Source organism: Vulpes vulpes, chromosome 11 (assembly GCF_048418805.1).
Source record: "Vulpes vulpes isolate BD-2025 chromosome 11, VulVul3, whole genome shotgun sequence".
Lineage (NCBI taxonomy): Eukaryota > Metazoa > Chordata > Mammalia > Carnivora > Canidae > Vulpes > Vulpes vulpes.
Genome location: NC_132790.1, coordinates 80719548 through 80746469, shown reverse-complemented (window position 1 = coordinate 80746469; position 26922 = coordinate 80719548). Strand labels below are relative to the sequence as shown.

The window sequence follows — 26922 nt, the reverse complement described above, 5'->3', positions numbered from 1 at the left end:
TTTATTATTCTGTGAATGTACACTTAGAGGACAACTATTATTTTACTTTTGTTATCTTTAGTACTTTGATTACTATGGAAGACATTATTAGTAGTTTTATCAATAGACATTCTCCCAATCTTTCTTATTAACAAAACCCAATTTGGGTTAACTTGAAAATACAGCTGACTATAGGAGTGCTAAAAATGCTGACTCCATCTTTGGCCCTCCATCTTGTTCATGTTAGCTCAGTGACCTCTCTTGGGACTACATGTTCTGAGTCCCATGAAGATTCATATACATACCTTAGAAATGCCACCATGGCTGGAAAGAGGGGAGGCTTGTTTTGACCTCCCATGACCCTGTTAGAGATAATATAGTCTTTCCCCTTCCTGATGCACAGGTTGTGCCAAAAGATATAAATAAAGTGTAGCTGTCAGGTTCACGGAAGCCCTCTGAGGTGCAGTCAAACCCTTTCATCTCATTATAATGTTCTTTTGTGTGTCCCCTCACTCTATAAAATCTGTGGACTAAGGTCCAGATTCTGTGGAGAATAACTATTGCAGCTGCTGTGGACTGTCTTCTACCCAATTCCCCTTGCGAGTAAGTTAACCTGAATAAAACTCTAAGTAAACTCTATGGAGTGGCCTGCTTCATTTTCCAGTCTCAAAGTGCCTTCTCAGTTTGCGAGATACTTTACTATCTCTCCTGTACCTTCTAACACTGACCCACATCTTAATTTTAGTCTCTCTTGAAGCTAGGAGAGACAGTTCTAGTTAATGAGAAACAGAAGTTCACCTGAGATTTCTAGGAAAGTTTTAGCTGTCTTGCTTGTCCTTTTCTCTTCCCATCTGGAACAATGGCATGAAATAAACTTACCATCTATAGCCACAAGGGACAATGAGGACAAAAGCTACTGCTTGGGATGCCAATGGTATAATGGAGTTGTCTCAGGAGCCCTGAATGTTGGTCTCCCCACTTCTCTCCCTCTTTTTAAAGATTTTATTTATTCATGAGAGACACAGAGAGATAGGCAGAGACATAGGCAGAAGAAGAAGTAGGCTCCTCCAAGGGAGCCCAATGTGGGACTTGATCCCGGAACTCTGGGACCATGCCCTGAGCAAAAGGCAGACGTTCAACTGCTGAGCCACCCAGGCGTCCCTCCCCACTTCTCATTATGTAAGATCTATGTCTGTTTTGGTAAGCTGCTATAATGGTTTCCTTTATAGGGCTGAGTGTAATTCCCTACCTAATACATGGTCTTCATATTTTTAACTTTGAATCATTTCTTTTGACTTGATTCCTGGAAGGAAATTGCCAGGCTGGTCAAGAGAGATGTATACATCAATCTAATTGGTCACCATCATAATTTGAGACTATATATCCTGGAAAGGGACTTTGTACTTGTTTTAATAATTATCTTGCTAACTAATTCCATTTTGATCACCAGTCTAATATACTATTAGTAAGTCCTAAGCTTATAGGCTATATGGAAAAGCTCTGTGGAATCCCTACTCATGACAACTGTCAGCATTTTGTCCACTCAAAAAAGCAGCACATACTATGATATCCTTACAATGATAATATCAGAGGATGACTACTAAGGCAGTCAGCATGACCACCTTCAAAAAAAAAAAAAAGAAAAAGAAAAAGAAAGAGTAACAGAAAGACAAAGAAAAAAAGAAAAAGAAAAAGAAAAAGAAAAAGAAAGAAATTCCCCCACTGCTTTAACCAAATAGACTACTGTCAAGGGAGACACAGAAATGAGAAGATATGGAAAGATAAGAAGGAGACCAGTGTGGCTAATGGCTTACTAACAGTCAAAGGCTCTATTTCTATCTGTAAAAGATGGAGGGAAAGGTGGAAAAGTCCCTGCATCACTCCAAATTAAGAGAGAACTGTTAGATAACAAGAGACAAAGGTGCGGCATTTTTATCTGGCAGCTCCAGAGCTACTATAGCCCAAGAGACATGAAATAAACCATGGTACAAGAGATCACAGCCTAATAGACATGATAATGGCTTGCCATGTGTGCAAAATCCAGCCTCATCTTACATCTGAGCTCATTTCCTCCCTTTATTGGCAACTGTAAGAGGAAATATCCTTGGCGAATAAGTCATCACAACACTGCTTCATGGCAGAGACTCCTGGAATGTCATTCATTTATTTATTATATTCATTCATTCACTAATTTTCCTGCATGCCTACTGCCAGTAAGTGGTAACAGTACACCCCCTGGACTCAAGGAGCTTACTATCTGGGAGGAAAAGGACATATACAGAAATAATGACAACACAATGATTTTTTGCTATATTAAGTAGGATTAAAAATGTCATAGTTTCATTAGATTGAATTTATAACAAGGAACTCTAAAGCCGTTAATGTAAAAAAGCTGTTCTTTATCAGAAAGTTGGTACCCAACCCATGTTTTGTTTTTCACCACATATAGGTAGGCTTTCTAGCTAGTAAGAATGAGGAAACTTGGAGAAAAAAGAATTAGCTTTCTGCTGACTGGAAAAGAAAATTATGTATTTCCTAATGGCAAAAATATCAGAGGGCTTTATTTCCTTTTTAAATGCTCATAAATTTAAATATTCAGGAAGTTGGTTTAAAACATATAACAGAAAAGGCAACTTATTTCTTTGTCTCATTTGGAATGAGTGTAGTCACTAGAGAAGAAATGGAACTTGAAAAATTATTATTAATAAATGCAGAAATCTGCCCACAGCAAAACTGCCATGAAAATGCTCTAGTAAAGTCAGGGTTTCAATGAAGTGTCCAGTGAAATTACTTATATTATTAATTTATGGCAAAAAAGTGAGGTTAAATTAAATGAAAGCTGATATGATTTAGGAATAATGTTCCTACTTTCCCCTCTTTGTATTCAATTGAAACTTATTGTTTTATAAATATGATAGATTCCAGTTAATGCCTGTTTTTAGCCAGATCAATAGCAAATCTAATTTTTATACAAAAAGCCTACTTATGTGAAAAAACATGCCCATTTCTTTAATTTAATTGGTCAGTAATTGAGAAATAAACCTAATAGTGTATCTAGAATGGTATCCCTATCATTCATGTGGGCACTGTAGGTTTAAACTACAGGTGAAAGCACAGGAAATGAATGTTTATTGTGGAATGACTGTGTGCTCAGCAATGTGCTAGATGGGACCTTTTCATTGGTGGCTTCACATCACTAAGTAGGCATTAGTATCTTTGATTCTTTGGAGTGCTCAGAAAGTTTAGGTAACTCAAAGTCATCAACACAGCTGGTAGCAGAGCCATGATTCTAGTTCAGGATTGCTTAGCCCACTGTCTTTGCATCAAACCACATTGCTCTCTTCTAAACATATACTGAATTCTTAAAAATTAGCTTTAAAAATCTAAACCTAACAAATCCCCATATCATCAGTTATTACAAAGGTTCCTAACAAATACTTTGCTTTCTTTTTTTAAAAGATTTATTATTTTGGGGGTGAGGGGCAACAAAGAGGGGAAGAGAGAGAAGCTGACACCCTACTGAGCATGGAGCCCAACAACAAGGAGACCACAACCTGAGCCATAATCAAGGGTCAGAAGTTTAACTGACTGTGCCACCCAAGTGCCCCCAGTTTCTTTGAGTTATTTTTTTTTTAATTTTTTTTGTAAGATTTTATTTATTCATGACAGAGAGACAGAGACAGAGAGACAGAGAGACAAGCAGGCTCCACGCAGGGAGCCCAACATGGGACTCGATCCCGGGTCTCCAGGATCACACCCCGGGCCGAGGGCAGCGCCAAACCGCTGGGCCACCGGGGCTGCCCAACTGAGTTATTTCCGAAGATTTATTTCTTTTGGCCCTCTATAAAGTGGTTAAAAGGTACATCTTTTCTCTTTGATTTTTATAGATTTTCTTTTTTAAACTGAAGAGCAAAAGTAACTTGAAAAAACTTTTACCTTTAAGAACAAAATTCTACCTCTTCTTTAACCCCCAACATTAGAGATTAGATCCATATATCTTTGCTTCCTTTGTCACAAGAAATAAAATATTAATTCACAAAGCAATGCTGAGAGTCCCCTCCTAGAGCCCTGTCTCCTGATTCAGGAATGTAGTATGTCCTTCACCAAATAACATATCAGGTAGATTCCAAACTCTCACTGATTTTTCTATTTTCCTGCTAAGGCCACTGACTTCTCTGAAATCACACACATGTATAATGTAAACTTCCTTTCCAAAAATCCATTCATGCTTCTTTTTGTCTAATATTTCAAATTTCCTCAGCATGTTCCCACGGCATCTTTTTCTGCTTTCCAAAATATTCTTCTTCCCCATCCAGCTGGTGTTTTTACCTACTTCTTGCCATGCCATTCAAACAGGACCCTCATGTTGCCCATTTCCACCTCAGTATTAATCCCCTACAGGGAATGGCCTCTGTCCTGTCTGTCCTCTGGCAATTCAAACACGTTTGCTTCAAAACTTACTTTCACCAAAATCCTTTCCAGCTGTAATTGCTCCTTAGCCTACATCCCTTAACAATCACACACATATATATATTCCTCAGAGACATAAAAATACTAGAGTTGTAAGGAACCTCAAAGGGCAACTATTTACATTGCATCACAATACAGGAGTCCTCCTTACAACACTGAAAAATAGCCAAAAAAGAAATAAAAATTGGGGGGAGGGTTGTTTCCATCTGAAATTGAAGAAATTCACGCTAAAAAAGAAAAGGTTATAAATTATTACAAATGGTATATATGTTCTTCTTTTAATCCCAACTTTTCCTGAGATTCTGAGTTACCATTACTAATTGGTTTAACTTAGGTCAACTAAGCAAACATCAAGGATATGTAAAAATTCCTAAAACCTGTGTTATCTCTTTAAATCTTGCTGTAAATTTAGGATGCTATTTAAATGCAAAAAAAAAATAAATGTTATAGTTCATTTTTAAAGATTTTATTTTATTTACTCATGAGAGATACAGAGAGAGAGAGAGGCAGAGACACAGGCAGAGGGAGAAGCAGGCTCCAAGCAGAGAGCCCAACGTGGGACTCAATCCCGGGTCTCCAGGATCACGCCCTGGGCTGCAGGTGGCGCTAAACCGCTGCACCACTGGGGCTGCCCCTATAGTTCATTTTTAATCAAGAGTAATGTTTTGGTAGAAGCATTAGCAGAAGTATTAACCTTGCCATGAGTTTACTACCTACTTGTTGCCTACATTAGTGTCAAAGTCTGTCTGGTTGAACCTTGAGATCAGAATCTGCCATCTGGTGGCAACCAACTCAAATTATAGGTAAAAATTTTGAAGGAAACATAAGAGGACACAGAGATTAACTGTCAATATTGAAAGTAAGACTAAAATTCTATGAATGACACATAACTGCTCAGAGGTATGTCTCACCTTTTTCATTACTGCTCCCCTTAGGAGACTTTATGGACATTTCCCCAAATGTTCCCTCTGTGAAATTTTAATACCACAGGTACACTGTGCATTTGTTTATGTATACTTATATCTATATTTTATAGCAAACAAGAGGCAGTACAAGGTTTATTATCTTTATTTGATGCAGGGTTAAGGATGAATAAATTTTAAGTTAAAGGAAAATGAACAAGGGGTAGTGGAAGGGGAGGTGGGTGGGGGTAGGGGTGACTGGGTGATGGGCACTGAGAGGGGCACTGGATGGGATGAGCACTGGATATTATACTATATGTTGGCAAATTGAACTCCAATAAAAAATATACAAAAAAAGTTAAAAAGAACAAAAAAAGTTAAAAGATAAGCTTATTAACTATCAGTTTGCCATAATTTTGTATATATTTGCATATATTTTGTGTATCTTCCTTGAACTCAACGTCAATGCTGCTTGTATGATATCCAACAAAACCCAGCAAGAGAAATTAAATACTAAGGAATAGGATTTTGTTGGATAGGGTTGAGTTTTAAGGGCCATAGACCATTGTCGTAACAACAATTTGAGCTGCTCTACCTTCCTCTCCCACCAAGAACCAATTTCCATCTCTTTGGGGCAAAACTGCCCTTGTTAGGAATGTGCAGTACAAAAGATATATAGCAAAAATTATTTCAATACTTTCCCTTATGACACAGAGTAGAAGTAAATCTAAGGAGTTGTTTTAAAGCCTGTATGAACTCTGTCACAATGAATAGCATCATTATGCACTGAAGGCCCAATTTTATCTATGGATATAAAAATAGACAATAGTTTTTGTAACACTCACTTTCTTAGGTTCATTTCTCCCTATTCCATATTCCTCTTAGGCCATTACTCTGTCTCCTCTTTCACCTCTTAAATGTGGGCATTCCTGTCTAACCTGGCCTTCTCCTCTTCTTTTCTTGCTCTAAACTTTCTCTCTGCACAATCCTTTCAAACTCTTCCATGTTAATTACCTCTGCATTAGGTGTCTATCTATGGATACTTTTCTGAGCTTCTTGCCTCTCTGCCTGACAACTCTTCAGAGAACTCCTGCTCAAACCAAAAACTCAATGTGTCCAAAATAAATGATTAACACATATTTCAACCAACTTCTGGAATTCTCTGTCTTGGTAATAAATTTTGTCTCTCATTAAACCAGGCTGAAACTCCCATCTTGTATATCTTATTTTAGGTAACAAATCTCATTGCATCCTTCCTTTGCTATTGCAGCGGCTTTCCTAACTCTTCTTCCTATGTCCAATGATTCTTCAATATGTCAGATCCTTGACATCCTTGGCCATAAGACATGCATGGATCTCACCAAAATAGCCAGATAGAAAGAGGAAGATGCTGGGACAGGGTGGGATAGGGTGGGTCTGGGGAATCTAATCTGATTGGAAAAACTGAGTTTGAGAAACTGTGCCACTTTGGCATGTCAAAACCACACAGACTTATTCCAGCATTCTGGGCACAACAATAGCAATGTCTGAAATAATAGAGTGGTTTTACCCCCTTGGTTCATTCGTAGCAGGGCCCAAGTCCTAGTAGCCAGATAAAATAGTCTCCTACTGATCTTTTGTCTTCTCTTAGTTTCTAAAACTCAAACCTGATCCCATACTACTGTTCTTCAAATTCTTCAGTAGCTCCCTCCGCACAGGGTAATGATAAATGGTATGAGTCTTAACCAGCTAGAAGCAGGAAGTTGGGAAGGACAGCTGGCTCAGAAAGCTCCTGTTTCAAGAACCATACTAGAGGGGATGGATCACAGGACAAGGGTCTCAGACAAAAGCCGAAAATCAAGATCCCTTAAGGGTAATCTCTTCTTTTTAGTTTAGACACTGCAGAGATTATCCTGTGTTCTCTGTGCTCAACCACAGGAACAATACCCAGGGCAGGGCTTAATGCTTTCATGACTCTATTCCTTCCTGTTCCCACTACCTAGAATGCTGTTCTCCATTTTATCTCTTTGTTTTATCTCTGCTTATCCAAACTCTGATAGTTTTTCAGGGACTGGTTTAAAACATCATCTCTTCTGTAACCTTGATCAAGACAGCTTCATAGGATTGGAAGGACAGGAAAGTAGAAATAGCTAAACAGATGAGCTGATTTGAGGGCAAGGCTCTTGTCTGTTTTGTTCTCTATTTCCGCCAGGGTCTAGAACAGAGTCTAGCACATGGCAAACAGTAAATATTTATTGAATACATGAGTTAGTAGAAGTATATTAAGAGCAGCAAAATCAGGTTTTATGAGCTAAATAACATGTTGCATCAGTAATTTTAGTTGAATGTAGTATTGAAAATATTCATAGCCCTTTCTTGGATAAAAGACAGATGATTTGTGATGGGCATGTAGTGTTGATGAACAATAAACTCCTGTTGTTTTACGTTACTCAGATTTGGAAATCTTTTGTTACCATAGCATAACCTGGTATATCCTAAGACAGTAATTGGTATCAGAAGTGGAGTGTTCCTGTAACAACAAAAAGGCCTCAAATATAGGGCACTGACTTGGGGTCAGGCAGTGGTCCTATATGGAAACTCTTAGTGGAGCCTGGAAAAAATGGCAGTCCAATTTGTTGTAGGAAAACATTTTTTTTATAATTGTCACCCGTGATAATTTAAGATATATACATTATACCTGATAAGCCTGTTGCTTTAGGTGAAGGTGAAAAAATGAGATGGTATTAGCATCCTTTGCCTGCTTTTGGTTGTATCTGACAAAAGTACCATGAAAAAAAGAGATGATTTAAGAAATGGATCCTTTAGGGCAGCCCAAGTGGCTCAACGGTTTAGAGGTTTAGCGCTGCCTTCCGCCCAGGGCCTGATCCTGGAGACCTAGGATCGAGTCCCATGTCAGGCTTCCTGCATGGAGCCTGCTTCTCCCTCTGCCTGTCTCTGTCTCTGTCTCTCTTTGTGTGTCTCTCATGAATAAATAAATAAAATCTTAAAAAAAAAAAAAAATGGATCCTTTATAAGCAGAAATCAAAGGGACTAAGAGTCCAGAAAATCCAAGTCTTAAAATGATTAGAAGAAGCAACTTCTTTACAACCTAAACTCTAACAGAAAAAAACTGAGGAGACCTTTGAACAATGAAGGTAATTAAATCTTAGTCTCAGGGAAAGGACCAAATTAAAGGTGTGGCTTTATAACCTTTAAAAAAAAGTCACTGAATGGCTTAAGATGGTCCCTAACAGGACAAAATGGCCCAGGAAAAAGGGATTAAGGGTGTAGCTCTCCCCTAAGAAGTCTAGGGTACTTAGAATTAAGCCTAGAAAGAGAAGAAGGATTTCCTTCCCTGCCCAAATTTGGTGATGTAATTTGTTTTTCTAATGAAATGTGAGCAGGAGTGATGCTTTAGCTGCCACCACTCCATTAACAGGAAGGAATTCTCTTTCCCTCCACCACAAAACTGGCAGTGTTCCAGACAGAGGCTATATCATTAGCCTAGGTCTCAGAGTAATGATGAGCAAGCAAAGCTACAGCCCATCCTTGTTGGCATGTAGCATGAGGAAAAAATAAACTTGTGACTGTCATCTTCTGCTATTTTGTGGTAATTTGCTACCACAGCATAAATCAAGCACTCTGACAGATATAGGGACTTTTAAAAACATTTCTCAAAACTTCAAAGAAGAGGACAATTTCATAATAAAAGAGGTGAAAATTTACTCACTAAACAAAGATAGTCAACAGTGGGAGAGATTTTGGTGAATTCAAAACCTAGTTATTAAGGTTCTGTAGGGGACTACGCTTTGTAAAAACTGAACTCTTCTGATTTTGCTTTCTCACCCCTCACATTTTTCTGAAACAATCTGCTTGACTGTCTTGCTTATGGTACCCACCCTCCATGCTCAAATTTTATTCACAATGCTACTATTCAAAAATACATGGTCATGTCCTTCAATTAATTCTAAATGAAAAATGATTTATTGTTTTTGATCATTAATAAACTATATTGGCTTTCTTTCTTTGCAAAGAACTACCAAAACCACTGTTTAATTGAAATACCAGCTCAGTCAACTATGATCAATCTTTATATATTTAGCACCAGTGGCTACAAAATGCTGTGTTGAACCCTTAGTTTAGATCCTCATATAGAAGTAACTGCCTCTAATGATACCTAGCATGAGGCAATGTTCTTCTTTGTTCACAAGAGCAACGAAGATGACACACACTATAGTCTCAGAATACTTTAAGCAGTCAGCACAGTTCCTGGCACAGAGGATTTAATCAGTTTTTCTCCCATACCCAGACTCCTCCTTGCTTCTTTATTGGAGAGATCTGGCTGATAAGACTTCCTAACATTTTAAGGTTTTAAAACAAAAGTGGCAGATGGTTTCTCCACAGCAAAGCTTTTAGAGAAGCTCAGTTTTCTAGACTAGGGTGATTAGATGTCTCTTATAGGACTGGCTCCACTGTCTTAAAAGGCTTAATGAAAACAGAAGGAGAAATTATCAGGAAAAGAACATAGTAATATCCAATAAAGATTTAATTGGCTCCTCTCTCCCCGTTTTTGTGTCTGGTAATATTCAGGGAACTTCTACCCTTGAAATACCTCTCGAATAAAAGGTCACTGTTCCTGAGTAAGAAAATGATGTCTCTATGGTTTAAGTTTTGCTTCTTGCCCTGATTTAATATGTCAACTCTGATTTTATTTACAAATCCTAAAGGCCCTCACCCTAGACATTAGCCCTTTGGCCCAGATGCTCTAACAACACTCTGTTGCCAAAGGTCATTCCCATGTTCTCAAAACTGCAATCTTTAAGGTTAGAGGAAAAAATAGTTTCTTCCTCATGTGATAACAAATTAAATGTGGAGATCTCTGTTGCCATGGAAATGAGATTTTTTTTGCAGTACTGGCCTTATGCTGGCAGATAAAGCCAGTACTATAATCAATCAGAAAGTAGTACTTCATTTTCCACATACCTCTTACAGATGGGATTTTGAGCAAAAGCATACAGGACCACATTTTATAGGCCCTAAATATCCACGGGTAGAAATCTCCCTTCTGAAATACCAGCATGCCCAACAAAATGCCAGTCTATGCCTTCACCATGCTCTGCTGAGGAATTCACTAAAAGCTGGACCATACAGGCCAATCTTTGATTCCTATCAGTTTCCTGTCAATAAGTTTCTTTACTTTCTTTGGTCTTATCTAATAGGTCCTTCATATGTCTGAATTGCTTCGTAAGAATCAACTTGAGTTTAGAATTCCTTAGACTCTGAATTTTGGTATAAGGTTAAGGGGCATAAATTAATATCTCTAGAACACTGTGTCTTCACAGAGGAACAACTTGATAGAGAAGATCATTTAAAGCTTTTCCCAAAATAATAGATAAATGGATGATACTGTCTCTTCTCCTGTGGAGAACAGTCAGCATCCACTCCCTATAGAATTCCACATTAAAATATGGTGATCCGAGCAGGGTCTATATTTATATATGTTTCCCCGACAGTAAAAAAGTTATCTTCTATGTGTAAAGATCATTTCAGAGAAAAGCAAATTGAATGAAAAAGGATAAAATGAATCCCTAATCACTCGATCAATCAAATTAAATGCCTTGATGTCATCAATAGGTAGACCATCCTAGGACAAGGGCTGTGTGCACAGGTATGGGTAGCCAGAGGAAAAGGAACCAAGGCAGAGTCGATACTACATGTCACCAAACTCATTTCTTCTCCCCTGCAGATAAGTGCTAAACTGTATTTCCAAAGCTCCCCTGCAGTTAAGTGAGATCATGTGATTAAGCTCTAGTTAATGGTCTGGAAACAGATCCACCTATCTCTGTTCTGCATGACCTTACATTCTCTTTCTCACTTTGCTGCCAGGTAGACAATGAGAATCCAGCAGAGGGATGCTAAATCTGAGAAGATGGAAGACTTACATTATAGAGAAATTCTAGGTCCTTAAATTACTATATCGAACAAGACCCTTCATCTCCCCTCCTGCTAACCTACATTGAATAGGATGTGAGTGATAAATTTTTATGTCAAACCTCTGAGATTCTGACTTTTTGTTAAAACTACCATTATCTTCCCTGACTAAAACAGAAGGCTAAATGGATCCTGAAATATGAGTCCTTCTGTATGTTCAACTTACCTTAAAGAGCCAAACAGTGCCTTGAACTAATCTTAAAACAGTTTTACATTAGGATTTTTTTTTTTTACGTTAGGATTTTGAGGTGACTCTTTGTTATTGATCCTCTAAGTTTAAGGGCCACGAAGCAATGTTCTTTTTTTTTTTTTTAAGATTTTATTTATTTATTCATGAGAGGGGGGGTGCAGAGACACAGGTAGAGGGAGAAGCATAGTACAAACTTGAAATTGATAGCCAAAAATATAAAAATTATCCCCTTGCTTCCGCAAATCCTCCATGTCTACAAAATAAATAAATAAATAAATAAACCGTCTCTAAAAGGGGAACTCATAAATGTCATTTCAGGGTAGAAAGAGAGGACAAGGTAAGGAGAAAACATCTGATCTCTTTCAGATTATTTACTCATCATTTATATGAGGAGATTATCTTCCTACTATACCACTTTTCATTTTCCAAATATGTAGCATGCAGACTTTCCTGGTTTGATGAGAAAGGTTTCCAAGAAAATTAAATGTCAAGGCTGCTTGGCTTATTGGTTTTGTTCTATATAAATTCCCTTTTTAATTCAGCTTTGAATAATAACATTCCTCAGTGTCAATGTGACAAAGTAGCTTCAATCTTAATGGGCTGCGAGAATTGAGAAAGGAGGTGAAGACTAGCTATGGTTATCATTTGAGCAGATTAGAAACAAAGAATTAAGTCTGAAGACAGCTTTTAATGGCTCTGAGGAAGCTAAGTGGCACGTGAGCATCATCAGAATTTTAAAAAATTATTTGTTCTTGCTTTTTTCTTTTTCCAGAGATTCGTGCCCTGATACATGTAAAGCTTAAAGTAAGCTAGAACACTTTCCTGAATGGATAGGAAATTGCTGGGAAAGCCATGTTTTCCTTTTAGAGCTCCTTCAAAACTACTATTGAGTTGTACATCCCTATAAGACACAGGCCCAACATTCTTCTCCATACCTCTCAACCCTATAGTAGCTCACATGACGTCATTCTATTACAGAATTTCCAACACTGGAGGTGGGTAGTGTTGGGTGATGATGAAGATCAGGTTTGGTGTGGATCCAATATTTAGTCAAAAAAGATTTTAATTTTTTAAACCCTCTTTCACTTTACATATACAGAAATACAAAACAGAAGCTAAGAGAATAGCGCTGTGCCCAGGCTCACAGGCTTATCTCAGAGATAAAACTTTAGTCTATGTAATTTGCATATGCAGGCACACAGAATCATGTAATCTCGAAATTCTTTCCTATTAGAATAAAAAAGCCTTTTTATTGTGAATCACTTAGAATAAAACATAGTGCAATTCCTTCAATTACAATGTGAGAAGACAGAAAGGTTAACTGACTCATTCAAGGTCTGGTTCTCTGATATGACCTAGTGATTTAATGACACAGAACATGCTCGCATACACATACACACACAAGAGAAATTAAATACTAATTTGCATGTTAAACTCTCAGATGTCTGGAAGGACTGTGATATTTAAAATATCATATCCTCAAAGTATGCATCATCCAGTAAAATTATTCTTAAAGACTTGAAACCTAGGATTAGAAAAAAAGCTGTTGCCAACCTTGTTGCCAAGGTTTTATCAAAAGGAAACTTGGATTGGGAAGATTATTTCCTTATATGCTCTTTCCAGGGATAACTGTACAAATCAATGGAGAACATATTTTTCCACAGATTTGTCACAATATGCTCTCAACTGATATTTCTGTTTCTACTCACAAATAGGAAAGACTAAGTTTTAAACTGCGTTTTGATCCCTAAGCCTCTTCAGAGACCCCAAGACAGTGGTTGATGCTCTGCCTTTTCAAATCACTTTACATGACATGGCTTTGCAGACGTGGTTCAGACTTAGGATAGTAATAAATTAATTATGAGTTGTATTTACAATAGGAACAGAACAGTAGGATCAATTCAAATGGCTAACCAACTCCTACCTCCAATGTTTTGAAAGATTCAGGTATGCCACAAATGGATCACAAATAGTTACCAACACTGTGAAGCAACCCTTAATAGTTCCTCATGAAGTGGACAGTGTTGGCCTGTTGAAAATACCAAAATGAAACAAAAAAAATGGGTTATTTCTTTTGATTTCTCAAGCTGAAAAGGATGTCAACCCTGTTCTGGAATCTGCATCCTCTCTCAGATTTAAAAGATCCTCAATTCATTTGCCAAGCATGGTAGAGGCAGCTGCTTATTATTGGGTGAAAGTTTTCCACCAATACTCGGTTCTGCTTCCCAGTGCCATGGCCAGGAGTTAGCCTGTAGGATCTTTGGCTCCACAAATGAAAAGGGGAACATACACATGGGCAGACTGTCAAGGAAGAGCTTCCCAACTCTCCCTTCTATCTGCTCCACTTCAGGCTTAGGTGGCCAAGGAGTTGGGATTAGACCACTGCATAGCTAGATAGTTCCTGCATGGTACTGGACATGAAATGGTAAACACAAACACCTCTGGAGATAGGCAGAAGTGTAGGTAGGGTAAAGGGCAGAGAGAAGTTTAAGAGTTCAGCAGAAAGTACTGATATGTCCATTCAATGGAGGAAACAACCACTTGTAGCTGAGACCCCCAATCAGAAAGTTACTTTTCCAACCGAAGGACCTTAAAATATCCCCTATTTATTCTATAGTCAGAGCAAAGAGGTTCCTGCATTGAAAGAGGGCACAGATTAAGAATAGACAAAGCCAGAGGAACAAAGCCAAGCCAAACCTTGGTTAAGTGATAGAGAAAGCAGCTGTACAATTCTGAAGAATTTGTGGCAGGAAGCAAATTTCCTTAAAATAAAGCAATGAAGATCATATTTTAAAAGACCTCTCTGGAGGTATGTAAGCAGAAACCAGGATAAATTCTGTAGACAAGAAAGAAAAACCTTACTGGTTTACTTACTATCATACAATCAAGAATATTGTATGATATTCAGAAAAGACCAGCTAAAAAAACAAAATCAGTGTTTTACCTAATATCCATGTACAAATTAGTGATATATGTTCATGGTTTGAGGACTTTATTACGGAATGTATAAGTGGGCTTTCAAAGTTTAAGTTACAGAGAATGCAATTTGGAAGTGCAGGGAAAAATGTAATTTTTAATATTTTTAAATTAAAAAAATTAAAACTTTATCCACAAAGAATTTGGCTTTCCTTTTGAGCCTTCCCTCATCTACTATTTTTTTCCCCTCATCTACTATTAGAGAAAATGTTACACTATTCGCTCTTAACCAATTTCCATTGAACCAACCAGCTGAATTAATCAGCACTCTCCATTCCTTCTCCACTTCATACTGTTTCCTGTGGTGCACTGAGAACTCACCAGTAACAGGTTTCTTTCTGCTTTCAAGAGTAGTTTGTGCCCCCAAATCTGTTTATGTCCATCTTATGTGTTATTTTAGTTATGTAATATGATTAAATGTACTGCAAAACAGGAAAAAAGCATGAAGAGAAAGTGCTGTCTGTATGAAAACTAAACTGAATGCTTTGAATAGACTTAATTAAGGTGAGTTTCCTTTAACAAAGCTTTCAATCAGGTATCAAGGCAACTGTAAAAAATTTTAACTATAAGAAAACTAAGATTCTTTTTTTTTTTTTTTTTTTTTTATTTAACTATGACAGTCACAGAGAGAGAGAGAGAGAGGCAGAGACACAGGCAGAGGGAGAAGCAGGCTCCATGCACCGGGAGCCCGACGCGGGATTCGATCCCGGGTCTCCAGGATCGCGCCCTGGGCCAAAGGCAGGCGCCAAACCGCTGCGCCACCCAGGGATCCCAGAAAACTAAGATTCTATACTCAAATTTCTTTGCAAGTGGCTAAAAGTTATTGACCTATTAAAGAAAATACAATTAGAAATTGTAAATGAAGCATTATAGGTGTGATTTATGCTAGAAATAAGAGGAACTCTAACTGGACAACCAAAATACAAAGGAAAGGTCTTGGCCCCACATTAAAAGACTGCTGTTATGAATGTACATGTACATTACAATAAAATGTTTAAGATATATACAAATGTATTTATGACTGTTTTAACCATTTTTTTAAAAAAAAATGGTTTAAAAAAATTGGTTCTGATCACATCTGATGTAATGCCTTCTCTGTAACTAAATTTCTGATCCAGTTTACACTTTAGTTCAATACAATAATTTAAACAGCTCCTTTAGAAAAGATTCAAACTCCCTGATAGCTTCCCCTCTTTCTATAATGGCACCAGCCCTCCCCTGTGTCCAATGGGGATTGGGAGCAGTCATCAGGCAAAAATGTCAGTCTTTTCATAGACAGTGCCTGGCACCTACTGGTCTGCAGTAATGCCTTTAGTTTCCTTGTCACCATGTCTTTCTGGCCTCTAATGCTTAATTAAGCACCAGGCTGGCCCCTTCTTTTACCTCCAGCAATGATCCCAGGTAGCTCTTGCCAATGCCCCTTTGTTGTTCAGCTTTCCTCTCAGCTCTGGCTGGCTGCAGACCCCAGAATGTGCTCCTGTACTACTCAGCCAGCTGCCCAAATGGTCCACACCAACATCTGCTGTGATGTTTCTGCTTCTCATCTCAGCAACATTGCTGCATGACAATTGAGCTTCTCCATATTGGTTTGTAGAGCACAGTGCTCCTTCTCCCTCCCCAGGCTCAATAAGAACACAAAGACAGTTTTCTGAGTCTGCAGCACTTCTCTGAAGTCTTCAGTATCCCAATACCAAAATGTAGAACTGTGGAGATGCCCCACTTGCACACATTTCTGTCTCCCTCCCTCCTTTTATTTCCCTTTCTCCCATCTTTACCCTAGCCAGGACAGAGGCAGAACTTCTTTTGTTTCTCATATCATTTCTTCCTCCTTCCTAATTCCAGTCTCCACACTATAAAAGAACCTCGTGAGCTGGGCCCTCTAGGATTGTCTTCTCTATACCTACGGAGCAGATAAAATAATTTAATGGGCCTTCTCACTCCTTACTGCCTGCTTTCACACCCAGTCTTGCCAGTCTCCTATGCTGAAGCCATAAGCCCATCTTAAGAATGATGTGCTGCAATGGGACAAGACTTAAAGGGAAGGAAGGGAAGATGTATTAGGGTGATATCTGTGAAAAGATACATTTATTTGTTTTTATTTACTTACTTTTCATTCCAGAGTGAGGGTTCAAACATTCCTAACATTTTTGTTATTATTATAAAGCCTTCTCTAATTCTAGCTAAAGATTAACATCTGCCATTTTTATGAAGATGTCTGGACAGTACAGTGAAGATGCTGGTTCAAGAAAGGACAAAACTGACTTATGTGCACCTCTTACAGAAACACCATCTTATCAAGACATGTTTGGTCTGGGTACTATTACACAAGGAATATCATGCCTGGATTTCAGAAGACTTCATAGAAAGGACATCTGTATTCTGCATACCTCTAGCTGGGCCCTATGTTCCTGGGATAAGGGAAGAACGGTTTGCTGCCTGAAGCAGAAATAAATGCCTAAGGCAGTGTTTAAGGCTACAAGACTATTATAATATGGGAAGAAAATGCCTTACTGTGAACCTTCAAATCAGCAGACATAGAAACTGCAATATGAGGGGTGCCTGGGTGGCTCAGTCAGTTAAGCATTTGACTTGATTTCGGCTCAGGCCATGATCTTGGGGTTATGAGATGGAGCCCTGCACTGGGCTCCACAGTGAAAAGTCTGCTTGAGATTTCTCTCCCCTCTCCCCCTACTCACTCACGCTCTAAAATAAAACTTCTTAAAAAATTAAAAAAAACAAAACTGCAACATGACAATAGTTTGCCACTACCTAATGACCCTGGTATTCTAGGATTCCCTTTTCATCGTTAGCTAATGCATAGATGTGGCCCGTGAGAATTCTACGCTGGAATCTCAGGTTGGTCTCTCTAAAGGGCGATCTCCTGAGGTCTTTTTAAAGAACTCACTGATGTGTAAGAACAGAGAACTCTCCGGGAAGACTCAAATCTATGAATTTTCCAAGAGAAAAACAAATTTTAATCTTTTATATTCTGTTTAGGACTATGGGTCCTGAAGGGAAAATCTTATCTTCCCTGCTCTCAATGCAGTCTGGTTAATTCATCTACAGTGGGAAGGAAGGATTCTGCTTCCATTAAAATTGGAATGAAAAGCCGGCAGAAGCTATTGGACCTTGACACATTTGACAGATAAATGACAGCCTGGTAGCAGATCAAGCCAAGGTGGGGTTGCCTAGGTAAGGTGGACTCTACTAGGTGGAGTACTAGGCAAAGATTTGGGGTTTAAAGACAAAGGCTATTGCCACACGTTCATTGTGACTTAAAATATCTTTGACTCAATGCAAAAAGACTTCTGAATATTTAGATTATGTTTCAATGTTTTCAGGGCCCAAAGCATAAAAGCTGAAATTTAATTTCGGTCACTGTCAAACTACTTGATAAGATAACTTCCCAAGAGTGGACTCTGAACTGCTTTTATGTTGGTTAGCTGCTAAATCTCTATTCCAATGATCAGAGTCCAAGATTAATATGGTGATAATGAATAATATCTCTGACTGAAATTTGTACTTCTGGATTTGGTCTGCTCAAAGTGTAATTTTCTTATAGCAAAATCACTCCTTGAAAACCTTTTATATGTTCCACTTACATGGGCCTGAAAAGGTTTCTTTTTTTGCAATGGGGTCTTTCATAGAAAGATAATATCTGAGTCTAGGCTGTGGGAAGGGCAAATTTAGTGATGAAGTAACCCTAAACATTTGATATTTAGAAAGAACGTAGATTTTGCCCTCAAAAAGCACAGATCTAAGGAAGGAAGTTGTCAACTAGAGTGAAGTTAAACACACACACACAGTTTCCAGGTTCAGAGCAATCATAAGGAGCAATGTAGTAGCCCCTGAGTAATTTCCTCTTTTCTTATGATAAAGAAATCTAGAGTGACAGGACACAGGTAAGGCCACTCAGGTTCTTTTCTGGAATAGGACAACTGATCACAGATGAGACTCCTCTCTACCTTTACTGACACTTGGCACCACCAACTTCCTATGATTATTTGGCTTCCTGTGTCAATAACTGAAGCTAATTTTCAAGCATATATTTAATAGATTGTCTTTATCTGAAAACAATTGGGAAAAGGTCACATTCTCTGAATAAAGAATAAATGGAGTGCTTTTTAAAAGTGTGTGTATGTGTGTTTCCCACCAGAACTGCCCAATATATCTACCATATAACAGCCTTTACTTCATATAGGATATTCATAGCACAGTCATAATGAAAGTAATTCTATGAATTTGCCTGTCATCCTTGAGCAGGGGCCATGCTAATCCCTCTTTGTATCACTCCAATTTTAGCATATGTGCTGAAGTGAGCACCATAATGAAAGTAATTAAAAAAAATCTATTTCAGGGTTTTATTTCCTTTGTTAGCCAAATGATTCTGGAAGTGCCTACAGTGACCTGATTGTCTAATTCTACGAGATCCTCATTTGTTAATGTTGTTCACATGACACAAGTAGTTCTCCAACAACACTTTCAACAACTTTGAATTCTAGCCTTGTAAACACTAAATGTTTAATAATTTCTGTGATAAGCAGCAGGAAAGCTAATGTTTTAAAGCAAGATTCTAGAACTAGATTGCCCAGGGTCCAATCTTGGTTCTACCATTCCTATGCAACATGTCCTTGAGAAAATTACTGAACTCTCTGTGCCTCAGTTTCCTCATCTGTAAAAGGAAAAATGGGGATAATTGTAGCTTATAAGGCTGTTGTAATGGCTAAGTACAAAACACTTAGAGCAGCACCTGGTACACAATAAACACTATGTAGATCTTGACTATCATTATCATCATCATCACCATCAAAAAGTCTGTAGAGTCTTTATTATTAGCAAGACTGCAGGTATGCCCAAGTTGTGGGAACTTTTGACACCAAAGTAGTAAATGAGACATTGAAGTAAGTGAGGAAAGTAATAGTTCTCTAGCAAGAAATTGTTATAATCAATCCATTTGTATCTCTTTTTTTTAAGATTTTATTTATTCATAAAGTCACAGAGAGAAAGAGAGAGGCAGAGACACAGGCAGAGGGAGAAGCAGGCTCCATGCAGGGAGCCCGACTTGGGACTCCATCCTGGTTCTCCAGGATCACACCCCAGGCTGCAGGTGGCGCCAAACCACTGTGCCACTGGGGCTGCCCTCCATTTGTATTTCTTTAAACTATTTTCTAAATCTTGAGTCTTCATTAACAAGATAATTAGTGGCTTATGCTTGGCTTATTAAGAAGCTTTTTCAGAAAAAGTGTAACTCACTGGAGTTACATCCTAACTGTATGTAACTAAAGGGCATCTATTTAAGTTTTATGTTATTTTTCTTCATGCCCCCTTGCAGTGCTTCTCAATGTTTTCCCAGAAGAATACCTAATAGAAAAGAGCGCTAATATACACTGCCTCACCCTGTCTCCAATCCCACATTCTGGAGTCTTGAGTATAGTGGAAAGTGGCCTCTCTAGTCAGGAAATTTCCTTGAAGTCTCCTGTTCCGTATAAAGCACATTTTGCTTTATATTCTGTAATATAGCACTTGAATATACAATTTATATATCTTGAATATAAAAACTATGTCACCTTAATATAAAAATAATTTTTGATTTATCATCAATAAAACTTGATTATTTTGTCCTCAACATCCTCAAGTAAAACTGTGACTCTCTGAAAGCATATTATATGTATCTGATTATCCTATAGCTTTGCTAACTTCTTTCACATATCTAGTAAGTGTGGACAAATGACAATAGTGGAGGCATAGATTAACGGAAAGCCAGCTACCACCATGACCATCTGGTAGTGAGTTATCTAGATGTCAGGAGAAAGCTTGAACCAATGGACCTCAGGCTCACAAATGATCACTCATTTGTGAAAGAGTGAAAAGAATCAACTGATAACTAGCACACCTCACAGGGCTGTCTCTTGCTAAGAACATCCACTGCTTTTAGTTGCTTTAACTTCCATCAGTCACTTAAATGAAAGAAACATGGGCTAGTGTGATAAGAGGTTTAAGCATTATTTACAAGTGGACAAAACAGTATAAAGATGATTAACCATGTCCAAAACGTATAACAGATAATGAATTTGTCCAAAAACAAAACCCCCACAATTTTGCACAAATATCTGTATTTTAGAATGTGTCTACTGGAAGAAGAATGTGTCTAATGTACTGGAAATACATTAATGAATAGATGTTTATCATGTTTTGAGGACCTCTTTCTCCACAGAAAAACAGACTTTGATCTTTTAAAAACTGATTTTAATATTTTGATCATTTCTTTATTGAAGTAAAATGATATTTAGCTGCAAGCACACCAACAATACCTAAATTATTTATGTTTTGATGACATTTTAGAATGTTAATGTGTATCTGAATATTGGATACATTTTAAATATGTTTACAATTAAAATTTTGGTTAACTACATTTTGACTAGTTTTGGCTTAAATATACTTTAAATTATCTGTGGTCTTTCATCTCCCCATTTATACCTTGGTTAATTGAGAGCTGGGGGATCCTGGAGTCGATAGAAGGGTTTTCAACAGGCAGCATCATAGACTCTTTCAATTTTTTTTTTTAACTAAGTAGAAATGGAATGGTAGTCTAAAGCATTTGGGTAGCCCTGACTGCCTTTTATACAACATGGTTCTGTGTATGTATAGGTGGGCAGTGTGAATATTAGTTTTTCTATTATACTCATAAACGGAACCAAATGCTTAGTTTGAAATTCTTAAAAAAAAATCTCTGAGGAAGTACACACTACTACTCCCTACGAGTAGATGGAGAAATAACGTTATCTCTTTTCATGAAATTTTAAGGAAAATGTTATTTTAATAAAAAAAATATGGGGGTGCCTGGGTGGTTTAACTGGTTAAGCATCTACCTTCAGCTCAGGTCATGGTCCCAAGGTCCTGGGACTGAGTCCAGCATTGGGCTCCCTGCTCCATGGGGAGTCTGCTTCTACCTCTAGCCCTCCCTTCTGCTAGTGCTCTCTCAAATAAATAAATAAAATCTTTTTAAAAAACATGAATACTGTGGCATATAAGTTAGCTTTCTCTCCACATCTCCCTACTGCTAACATCAGAGGAGTATTGAAATAATGAATGCACTGTTGATAAATCCAAGAAAACAGAAGTATTAATATCTGACCCCACCGTTGTTTCTAGTACACCTTCACTGAGATGGCCTGTGGTTAATCAGCTAATCATGTCTTTTGTTCAAATCACTGTGTTTTTATTCACTGGTGCTAATCTACAAAGGCATCTAGTATTTAATAGATAATTGCCTTTTCCAAGTCCAGGAGCCTGAACAGCATCTTAGGGGGAAACTGAAATAGATATATCCTTGCTAGGTGAAAAACTGAGTGATAATTTTCAACTGGAATACAGATTTTGCCCCGTGTGACAATGAACCTGGAATTTATATGGGAAATGATGGTTCTGATACTCTTTAAAGTGACTTCCACTTTCCTTACTAGTCCAACTGACCCAGCATCTCCAGGGGTGAGACCCACAAAGGTGTAGTTCTACATGCTCTCTCTCAGGTGATTCTAACATATATTTTAGTCACTGGAATAAAATAGTCAACAGCACATAGTCCCTCTCCTGCATAGATAATATTGTAGGATTTTGCGTATAATCAGTTTTTCTGAGGATAAAAGAAGTATATGCTTACTGCAGAAAACTTGAAAAATACAGTCATCCAAAGATAAGCCCAGAACCATATCCAGCAATAATCACAGTTAATATTCTATATAACCTGCAAATACTTCTTTTCCAAAAAGATTATATATACAAGAAAGTTAATAGTCTTCTTTTTCACTTACCAATACATCATGAAGAATTTTTAAGTTTTTAGGACAATGCCTTTTCATCGATTTGTAAACTCTCTTTATAGTTAATGTTTTTAAAATGCTCTTCTCAGTTATTTTGAATCATCCAATGTGTACTGCATGTAAATCTGCCCAAGCCTATTCTCTCCTTGGTATTTATTCTCTCAGGAGAGTCCCAAGGGCTGTCTCTTGGGCTCCAAATGAGCAAAGCAGCTCTCACAAAGCCTCTTTATCTCCATGGAAAAATGATCTAGAGATTGTCCTCAATTCATCCCTTCAAGTCACTCTGCTCCTGCTTTTGGCCCTTTTAGGAGTGATATGAAAACACGCTATGTAAACAGAGATTGTTCTTTATAATAAGTCTGCAGTCTTTCCAGGTATTCAGTAAGATCACAGAAAAATGACTTTTAAAAGAAACAAGTGAATCTCATGAAATTTATTTTTAGTAAGCACACCTTATAGCCTTCATATCAATGGCAGTAATGTCTTCACATTTTGTTATGAGTATAAATGCATAAAAAAGCCTTTTCCCAAAGGATAATGTGCATTCCCCATCTATACTGCTCTGTATTTTTCAATATGGTACTCTGACTGGATACATTAACTATCTCCCAAGCCGACTTTAAAATACAGATGGTCCCTGACTTAGGATGGTTCAATTTATATTTTTCTATTTTATAATGGTATGAGAGTGATGTACATTTAGTATAAATCATACTTCAAATTTTGATCTTTTCCCAGACTGACAATATGTAGTACACTCTTGTGATGCTGGACAATGACCTGCAGCTTCCAGGCAGCCATGCAATCACTAGGGTAAACAACCAAAGCACTTTCAACCATTCCATATCCATACAATCATTCTGGTTTTCACTTTTAGTATTCAACAAATTACATGAGATATTCAACACTTTATTATGAAATAGGCTGTATGCTAGATAATTTTGCCCAACTATTGGCTATGTGTTTTGAGCATGTTTAAGGTAGGTTAGGCTGAGCTATGATGTTTGGCAGGTTAGGTTTATTAACTGCATTTTCAACTTACAATATTTTCAACTTCTGATGGGCTTATTAGGATCTAAACCTGCTGTGAAGATCTGTATATTTGTCATTTATAGTATTTTCCAAAGAAATAATACTTATACTGTAAATAATTTAAATTAGAAAAAAAAAAAAGACTCCCACAGGAACCCCCTAATATATCCAGGGTTGTCACACTTAGCCACAAAACCTTGTCACATTCCCAACTGTATCAGCAATGCCAAGCACAGTGCCTGATACATAGTCATTAACACTAAAAATATTAAAAAGTTAAAAGTCTTGACTACATCTCGCGGCCAGTAAGGTGGCAGAATAAGGACGCTCAAAAACCCAAGACTCTCACTATAAGTTCAGTGTTCCTTCTATTATATCACACTGCCTCCTTCTGGCCTCTTAGGCTCCAACACAGTTCTTCATTCTCACAGGCTACTGGGTCTTCTTTGTTCAGGGATTTGCCAGTTGTTCAAGATATCAGGCTTTCTATACATGGCTCATGAGACTGCTGGGTTCAGGATTGTGTTAAATCATTGGTGTATGGCATTACCTGAAGAACTAGCCTTTAAAGGAACCAAGCAACACTTCATAGTGTCAGGTCAAATCAGGGAGAAATCCTTGTTCCCACTGCCCTTGCTATGACTTGACACTTGGTCTTTTCTGCTGAGATTAATAAAATTATTCTTGCCACACAGTAGAAAAAGGCACTAAATATAGTTCATGCAAAGACAGGCACATAAAGATGGTTTTGATGGCTGTTCTATAATGTGATTTAAGAGATGAACTCTAATGCATAGAAAGGAGCATTATAAAGAGATAGTTAATAAAACTAAGCATCTCTGATTGGAAGTCATAAGATGAAACCTAGGTAAGGATAACTAGTAACAAGCAAAATCCTTGTTTAGAATAGTGACAAAACTGAAAATCAGGAACTTGAGTCTGAAACACCTATCTGTCAGAGAACAAGTCCCTGGTGTGGGACAGACTGGGGCCTTTGCCAGCAGCCTGAGCTTCGGAAATCTGGCAACCAGTGCTGATGGGACTCAGAGGGAAGTAAAAAGTGAGAGTAGAGGAGGATGGTCTACCTGTGTCAATATTCTCTAGACTTTTTAGATCCAGCCCTTTAGGAAGGCCAAGGGCTGAAATATGCTTCCTTTCTCACAGTCTTCTAGGTTCCAGCTGCCAATCCCTTTAATCTGGTTTCTGGTGCAGAAAGGGTTGGGGATCAGAGGAAGCAGCAGGTGAGCTCCTAAATGACTGTCCCTAGGGCAGAGTTGCTGATGGCCTGGCTAGGGCAAATAGGAACAGCCTTTTCTTCCCTCATCTCTCCACTCAACCATGACAGCCATTACTATCTATAATTCTCTGCTCTCCTTATACTATCCTCCTTGATTCTTGGAGTATATGAGGAATTTGGGGGCAATTAAGCCATCATTGGTAAAGCTGGGTTAAGAAGCACTGTGCCATCCCAGGGGATCACGTGTAAGTCCTATACCTTTCCTGGCTCTAGCCTCCCACATTGTCATTTCCCTAATGACAGGAGGAAGAGATAGATAATGGCCATTTTATATGACAATTTAAGAGGATGGGCAGGAGGAAAAGGAAAGCAAGGCAAGAAGCCAGTAGCCCATTTCAGAAACAGGGTTCCCCTGCCCTCAACCTTCTGAATCTTTATTTCCCTCATGAATATTTATGTCCTTTGGCACTCTCTGGGGTGGATGGCAGCTGAAAGGCTCAAGACTGTGGCAGGTAGAAACAGAACTGACAGGCAAGCATTGCAAAGTAGGCAATAGCCATTAAATCCAAGTTCCTTGGATGCAGGATGGACTTCTGACCAAAACCTAGATGAGGTGGGAGAAAAATCCAGCCCCAGATGTTACTATAATGCCCACATTACCTTTTGGAAACCACATTCCCAGCCAACTATTTCATATGCTTCCAGAAATAAACAGACAAAATGCAGCTGGGAGTTTTGAGCTGTGCTACTCTGCAAATCACTTAACTGCATACAAATGATAGCTATTATACAGGCAGGATCCCCCAGAGAACTAATTTCTATTCCCAACTTCTCTTATAACCTGATGAGTCAGTTAAGGTCAGCTGGTTGAGCACTGTGCTAAAGCAGCCAAGAGTTCAAAGAAGCTGCTTTGGCAGACCTGGCAATTTTGCTTCCTTCAGACCATATCTTGTGATGCTAAGGGTCTGTCTTACAAATGTGTGCTGGACCTAAGGGAGCCTAAGAGAGAGCACTGATGGCTCTAGAAGCCAGAACACACTGGAGAAAAAAGTCAGGAACAAAATATGACTGACCCCTACCTTAGGAATCAGAGTCACTATTATGACTATATAGTAACATCATTCTTCATCTTGGTCTGCTTCTGATACCAGGTTCCTTTCTCTGCCTGTAACAGTTCCCCTTCCCTTTTAGGTGTGGTTTCTAATTCACAATAGTTAAAATAAATGAAGTTAACATCATCATCTAATCAGAGTCCATAAAGTTCTAAGTGAAGTGTAATTCTGTGATAATAGACATCTCCTCCTATCCAGAGTCTAAAGTTTTGTAGCAAGATACTAAAAACAAAAGACTTACTTTTTGTGTAGTTCCAAATAAAATGTTTGAGCTTTGGTGCTTCCCAAGTAGAGCTATTTCACAGTCTTTCTTAAGTATCATTTAGTTTATAATTCATTAAAATCTTTATTCAGTTTTCCCTTTTTTGCTGTACAATTAGCAGATACAAAATTGTTACTATGACTATGTCCAGTCCCCCCTCCACCAGCCATACCACCAGGTTCCAAGTGTGCCTGCTTGACTCCTGGCTTTTTGTTATGCTGATTCAGAAAATGTGTCTAGCACCTGGAGGCTCTCAGCCAGGTTACAGTTGTTTGAGGATCCTTCTTTGGTTGGGTGTTGGCAGGGAGACAGGAAGATAATATTGGTGAAGCTGCCATGAATGTTGAGTACTGTGAGCAATAGAGATGGCAAGACAGGATTTTACCAAGTGTTGTAATTGGTGAAAAATATACCCTCCCACCTTTGACATTATCTTGTGGGAGTAAAGATTTTAATTGCTCTCAGTACTACTTTTCTGAACAGCTGTTTCTCTGAATATGTCACTGCACAGAATCAGGACCAAATGGAACCCCAATTATATTAAGGTTTCACTTTTTTTTTCTCTAATATAATAATAATATCTAACATTTATTGAGCATTTACTATGTCATTCATTTATTCAATAAATATTAACTGAACACCTACTGTATTCTAGGTACCATTGCAGGCATGAGAGAAATAACAACAAAAATAGGCCATGAAGCTTATTTCCAAATGAGAGTAGAGAGATAGGGATCCCTGGGTGGCGCAGCGGTTTGGCGCCTGCCTTTGGCCCAGGGCGCGATCCTGGAGACCCGGGATCGAATCCCACATCGGGCTCCCGGTGTATGGAGCCTGCTTCTCCCTCTGCCTGTGTCTCTGCCTCTCTCTCTATGTGACTATTATAAATTAATTAATTAATTAAAAAAAAGATTTACTAGATGCTTTTAAAAAAAAGAGAGTAGAGAGATAATGAACAAATAAATGAGATAT

General features: G+C 38.1%; 1 protein-coding gene and 1 non-coding gene across 12 annotated transcripts in view; both read right to left on the bottom strand.

Moving 5' to 3' along the window:
• TMEM108 (transmembrane protein 108) overlaps positions 1-26922 on the bottom strand; it is a 640726-nt gene that overhangs the window by 180290 nt on the left and 433514 nt on the right. The window lies entirely within an intron of this gene.
• On the bottom strand, positions 18705-18810 carry LOC112932583 (U6 spliceosomal RNA). The gene has a single exon (XR_003237500.2). It is a non-coding gene; the product is annotated as a U6 spliceosomal RNA (small nuclear RNA).